This window comes from Microcebus murinus, chromosome 6, assembly GCF_040939455.1.
Source record: "Microcebus murinus isolate Inina chromosome 6, M.murinus_Inina_mat1.0, whole genome shotgun sequence".
Classification (NCBI taxonomy): Eukaryota; Metazoa; Chordata; class Mammalia; order Primates; family Cheirogaleidae; genus Microcebus; species Microcebus murinus.
Window position 1 is genome coordinate 90,116,801 of NC_134109.1, and position 6,901 is coordinate 90,123,701.

The following is a 6,901-nucleotide window of genomic DNA, read 5'->3' on the forward strand; positions in this document are numbered from 1 at the left end:
GAGAATCACTCAAGGTCGGGAGGGTCACTCAAGTTCAGGAGTACAAGAGCAGCCTGAGCAGGAGCGAGACCTCCTCTCTACTAAAAATAGAAAGAAATTATCTGGCCAACTAAAAATATATAGAAAAAATTAGCCGGGCATGGTGGCACATGCCTGTAGTCCCAGCTACTTGGGAGGCTGAGGCAGGAGGATCTCTTGAGTCCAGGAGTTTGAGGTTGCTGTGCGCTAGGCGTCACCATGGCACTCTAGCCAGGGCAACAGAGTGACACTCTGTCTCCAAAAAAAGGAAAGAAAAAGGGTCTCTGTTGTCCAAGCTGGAGTATAGTGGCATTGTCATATCTCACTGTGGTCTCCAACTCCTGGCTCGAGCAATCCTCCTGCCTCAGCCTCCCTAGTAGGTGGGACTACAGGCACATTCCATTATGTCTGGGTAATTAAAAAAAAATTTTTTTTTTTGTAGAGACAGGGTCTCTCAATGTTACCCAGGTTGGTCTCAAACTCCTGGGCTCAAGTGATCCTCCCACCTTGGCCCCCCAAAGTGCTGGATTACAGATATAAGCCATTTCGCCTGGCCAAGTCTACCTTTTCGAGGTGATTCAGAAGTCTGGAAGCAGTCCATCCCCCTTCCAGCCCTAAGGGGCTCCCTGAGGGGTCCCAAACAAGTGTTTGGAATCCAGAACAACACAGACAGCTATAAACTATATATCACCCAGTTTCTGTCTTGTATCTGGGATGATTCATTCTGTGTCCATGATACAAAAGAAGTCAGCTCTTAGTGGACCGAAGGTCTGAGAGACTATTAGGAGGTCAAGCTTATTCTTAGGCCAATGTGAACCAAAAAAACCTAGACCGAATTTGATTTAGGTCCTTGAATGGGCTCCATTTTCTGAAACACTGTAGAATTATTATTATTTTCAGAGACAAGATCATGTTATGATGCCCAGGCTGGTCTCAAACTCCTGGCCTCAAGGGATCCTTCTGCCTCAGCCTCACAAAGTGCTGGGATTACAGGTATGAGCCACTGTGACTGGCTCAAGGCCATAAAATCAACGGATCACACAATCTTGTAATCAGAATGTTGGTCGTCTCTACACACTTATTTTCCTATGGTGTTTTTGTTTTGTACCAAACTCTATCTGCTTAAGTTTAGCTATTTCTTCTCTGAGGGAAAGAACGATTATTCCCAAATGAGTCCAAACTAAGGTTTCTTTCTAGCCCAGCACTTGCTAAGCTGTTGGCTTGTGGGGATATGTATTTACTTAAGTGATAAGTCTGAATCCTTCTTTTATTAATAATTCTGTAGATCAGTATCCCTTTACTCTCTCTTTTGGTGAGAGGAAAAATCCATCCTCCCCCAATTCCAAAAGGATCTTTCTGTGTAGCACACATGCTTTGACTTTTGTCCTCTACCCAGGACAACATGATGAATTTCCTGTTGACTTGATTTGTCTCATGCATGTGCCATTAGGTCTTGTGACTAATGGATGACACCTGAAAAGGACTTAAATAACCTACCTGTAATTCTAGTTCTCTTGTAATAGACTCACAACTGGTTTCTCTTCCTGGTCTAGTTAAGGCAGATGACACGGAAGTGATTTTTCTATCCCCTTCCCCATGGGGCTGTAGGGCTGAGGTTAGCTACTCGCCACGATACCACATCTGTGTTTCAGAAACACAAGAAAGACAATATCCAAAGGGTTTCTGGGGAAGTATAATAAGTGTTTTCACTTACTACAGCTATTATGGTCCAATTCTCCAAGGTACATAAAACCAGCACACTGAGGCAGGACAAGTGAGTCTAAGTGTCAGATCTCAGCTTTCTTTTCTCATAGAATGCCCTGGAGAATACCTGAAACCCTGGGTAAGCCAACACCAAGGTTAAAAATACCTCTCTCTCCTCTGGCTGGTGGGGAGAAGGACTTCACCTTGTAGAGGGATGGTAAAGGCCACAGCTACACCTGCATAAGAGCCGCCCAAATACAAGTATAGCCCAGCATACATTTCCTCCCAGAAGCAAGGTTGGGACAGTCTTGAGCTGTCGTCATAACTTCAGAAGAGTTGGGAACGGCTTTCTCCTAGCTAAAACACCTTCCCTGCCTTGCTAACCAGCTATTTGAAATTCTATCAGTGACTGATGCCTTTAGCTGAAGTCATGTTCAAATGCAAATTCTCCCAAGAATGGTAACTAATTGATCAATGTATTACAAAAAACAAACAAAAAAACAACCAAAAAGCAAAAAACAACTTGTGGTTCTTGAAAAAGTCCTAGGTGCACATAGTACAAACAAATTCAGATAGTACAAAAAGGTATGCATTAAAATTAGTCTTCTTCCCAGCCAATACCCTCAGTCCCCCAGTTACTCTCCCCCTACCCGCAGCAATCAGTCACGCTTGTCAGAGTGTTATATGGGCTTCCGGAAATATTCTATACATATTCAAGGATATGTACGATCTACACTCTTTTTATAGCCCTTTTTAACCAACACGTGAGTGCACACCTGAGTCTACTGCACCCTCCCTCCTTTATTTTTTTATTTTTTATTTTTTACAGACTGATTTGCTCTGGGGATAACTTAGCAAGTGGAGAGGGAGCTCATCCTTCCGGGCAGTGGCCTGGTGTTCTCTGATCACTATAACAGAGGGCAGAAGTTGACCCGGCTCAGGGACAGTCAAGAAGCTCAATGTTTCCTTAAACAAAAGAAACAGCCAAGGTTACTTTAAGGTGCTTGTTTCGGTAAGACACAGCCCACTGGACAAATTATTTATTCCATAAAACCTGGTAAAATGTTTTTGGGGTAAATCAAGTTTTGTGATGAGAAGCTCTTGTAAACATTACATGTCTGACCTTCATCTTCCTGGACTTGTTGCTACTCTTGGCCTTGTCTTTTATGGGTTTAGGATGGAGGCAGAGACCGGGCAGAAGAGGTGGTAGGTGGGAGGGCGTGGATCCTGACCAGAATCAGCACTGGGATCAGGGTAGGGCTGTGGGTCAAAGGTGAAAACAGACAAATCCATTTCCTAAGCAAACACGGGAATTTCCTGTAGCAGGTTTAAATATTCTGGTTGCTTCCATGTAGATTTCTTCCCCATCATATCAGACCACATGTTTGTGACTTACTAGATTCTGATGGTAGAGTTATAAGTAGACTGCCATCCGTATAATGAATAAATAAGTAGGTTTTGTGTTTAGTGAGATTAAGATAAATGTGGTCTAATTGAGCAGTACCAGTTTGATTCATGCTTGATACTTTATGTAATTTGTGTAGTTACCATGTATGTAACTCAGCTTTTCTATGTGACATTTTCTCCATTTATAAGATATACTTAGAATTCTGTCACTTTAAAAATGTTTAACCTGAATCTCAAACTTTTATTGTTTTTTAAAAATGATTTTCCTTTTATTTATCTTTCTTTAATTTTTTTTTTCTTACCACTATACTAATGAAGATGAATCTCAAACTTTTAGATCTAACTTCCAGGTTTACAGAAAATGTAAGGGATAGAGAAACAAACTAAACAACATCATGAAGAAGCCATTAGACACACCCAGGAGGCCAGGCAGTCGGCAGGTCAACTGACCCCATGTCCTCAACTGATAGTAGCATGATGAAAAGGGACTGCTATAGACTGAAAGACTATAGGGACATAAAATTAGGTGCAATGTATAGTCCTGTATTGGATTCTAGTTTAGACAAACCAAGTATAAATGACAGTTTTAGGACAATTTGGGAAATTTGAATTTTAATTGGGAATTACATATTAAGAAATATAATTATATAATTTAATTTGGCTAACTGTGAAAATGTTATTTTGACCCTCAAAAAAGGTTTTTATTTTTTTACTTTAGTTTTCTTCCCCCCCCCCCAAAAAAAAGTTGATAGTGGATTGTTTTGCATGTTTTTTTTTAAAAGATACACACTGAAAGTTTTAAAAAAGTGGCTTTTGCCTCCTCACCCCAGAACTTTGAGATCTTGAAATGAAGGTTACCACATCAGGATAACTGGGGCTGTGCTACATTTTCATTTTTGTTCTGCTTGCTTAGAAGCTAGTGTCATTATTGACAACCCGGACTGGGTGTGTGAGGAGGAAATTACAGCACACCAAAACGCTTGCAGCCATACATGGCTGTCATTCTTGAGTTGCCTCTTTGTGGGTATTGAGTTCTTGTATTAAGTTTTGCACCGTCAGCAGGGCAGGGTGTGTGTTATGCAAAGCCAGTCCACTTGCGTCACAGTGCTCGAGCCCTCTTACCCGCATCCTAGCACATTCAGCTGCAGATGTGGCAAGAAGCTCCAAAGCACCAAAAAAAAAAAAGGCCTGCCCCAGGACTGCAACCTGCCCTCTGGGCTCAGCACATTGTAGGTCAAAGTGCATCACCAGGGCTCCGGGTTGGGAGGGAAGGCAGATGGGGGTCACTTGGGGCAGATGGGGGTCACTGGGGGTTTCAGGGTCTCCCAAGCATACAAACCTCAGAATCATGTCTGAGCCTCCACATTCTAAGACGTCCTTTCTCATGAGGAACAATGAGAAGAATCAGCTGTTCTCTGGCCCTTTAGCTTCCTGGGCAGGATGGTCTGGACTAGAACTTGAGATTCCCACAGAGATGGCTGCCTTTGGTGGCCCCAATCTGGGTCAGGACCTGACACTCCGTAACAGCTCCTATTGGAACTGATTCTTTTTGTTTTTTTTGAGACAGAGTCCCACTTTGCTGCCCAGGCTAGAGTGAGTGCCGTGGCGTCAGTCTAGCTCACAGCAACCTCAATCTCCTGGGCTCAAGCAATCCTTCTGCCTCAGTCTCCCTAGCAGCTGGGACTACAGGCACGCGCCACCATGCCCAGCTAATTTTTCTATAGATATTAGTTGTGCAATTAATTTCTTTCTATTTATAGTAGAGACGGGGTCTCACTCTTGCTCAGGCTGGTTTTGAACTCCTGACCTCGAGCAATCCTCCCACCTCGGCCTATAACTGATTCTTTAAGCTCATCCCTGTCTGTCCTAATATCTCTTGAGCCGAGGGCCCAAGGATCCCTGCTGGATTCCACCTGATTCAGAAAGCCACATCCTTCTACACATCCTGCCAATGCTGGGAGGAGTCTCAGGAAGCCGGGCAGTGAGTGTTGACTGAGTGTTTTTATGCTGGTGGGGAGCTCTCTGAGCCCGCACTGCTATGCCCATCTGTTCATTAGCAGTAGGCTATGGATTAGTAGTGGTAGAAAGGATAGCTTTAAATAGATTTCTTTTTTTGTTTGTTTGGTTTGAGGCCTAGTGATTGAGGTCACCCTGGGAAAAGCTTCAGAAGTAGCAGGAAGCTCTGGGCAGAGGCTTGGGTCTTTTTTTTGCAACCATTAACCTTCTACTTCATCGAGGGGAAGAAAAGGTTGGCTGGGTGGGGTAGAGAAATGAGGAACACTACTATAAATAGAAAGAAACTAATTGGTCAACTAATATATATATAGAAAAAATTAGTCGGGCATGGTGGTGCATGCCTGTAGTTCCAGCTACTAGGGAGGCTGAGGCAAGGGGATCACTTGAGCCCAGGAGTTTGAGGTTGCTGTGAGCTAGGCTGATGCCACAGCACTCACTCTAGCCTGGGCAACAAATGAGACTCTGTCTCAAAAAAAAAAAAAAAAAAAAAAGAAATGAGGAACAGAAGTTCCTGGTCTAGGAGAATCAGAATATGAAACATTATTAAAGATACATATTTCGTATGTTTTAATCATTGCTGGGAGGGTTCGGCTTCATGGGCACAACTCAGCTTCATCAGGTAATCCTTGGTGCCCACTGCTGGAAAGCAAGCCAGGTCCTTGTCACCTTGGAGCCACCCTTTATAGAGCAAAGGCATGAGCTGAGAATAGGTCTCTGCTCTGTGGGAGGATGACTGGACTTACCCAGCATCTTGGCGTTAAGTCCTAGCTCTGGCACTAGCCAGCCCTGGTATTTTAAACAACTCTCTTGACCTCCCTGGCCAAGTGACTAACAGCAGAGATCACTGTGGCCAGGTGTAGACTCGGGCAACTGCCTGTTGATGTGACCAGATCTGGGCTTTGCAAGAGAACACAGAAGAGGATTGAGTGTTTGTTGTTCCTTCCAGGCCCACAGTTCTAAGAAAAACCAACAAAAAATTATAAATTTGGTCATAGTTTCATTTTAAAAATGATGAAACTTTCTACACTATCGTATAATTTATAGATTCTTTTTTTTTTTTTTTTTTTTTTGAGACAGAGTCTCACTCTGTTGCCGGGGCTAGAGTGCTGTGGCGTCAGCCTAGCTCACAGCAACCTCAAACTCCTGGGCTCAAGCAATCCTTCTGCCTCAGCCTCCCAGGTAGCTGGGACTACAGGCATGCACCACCATGCCCGGCTAATTTTTTTCTATATATTTTTTAGTTGTCCAATTAATTTCTTCCTATTTTTAGTAGAGACGGGGTCTTGCTCTTGCTCAGGCTAGTTACGAACTCGTGACCTCAAGCAATATTCGCACCTCGGCCTCCTAGAGTGCTAGGATTACAGGTGTGAGCCACCACACCCGGCCTAATTTATAGAGTCTTTGCAATTCATTCTTTGAAAGTCTTAACAAATTTGCAAGTCTCCTTTTGTTCTTTCAACAGGGTGGCATTAAATGCCTAAGGCTCTTTCATGATGCCCCAGGCTGAGGGTGGGGGCAGGGTGGGGAGAGGGTGGAGGTGGATAATTTTGCCTGCAAGCCTTACATCGTTGTTTACAAGTTCATTCCTCCTTGCCTCATCACGTAAGTGCCCATAAACATGGCACCTCCCTATAGTGACTGTACACCACCTTCAGCTCCAGTGTTCTGGGATAGCTCATTGTTTGACCTCGCTGGGGTTTGCTGATGAGAAACTTGTCATGTGCTGCCACCTGCTGGCCAAAGTGTATATAACTAA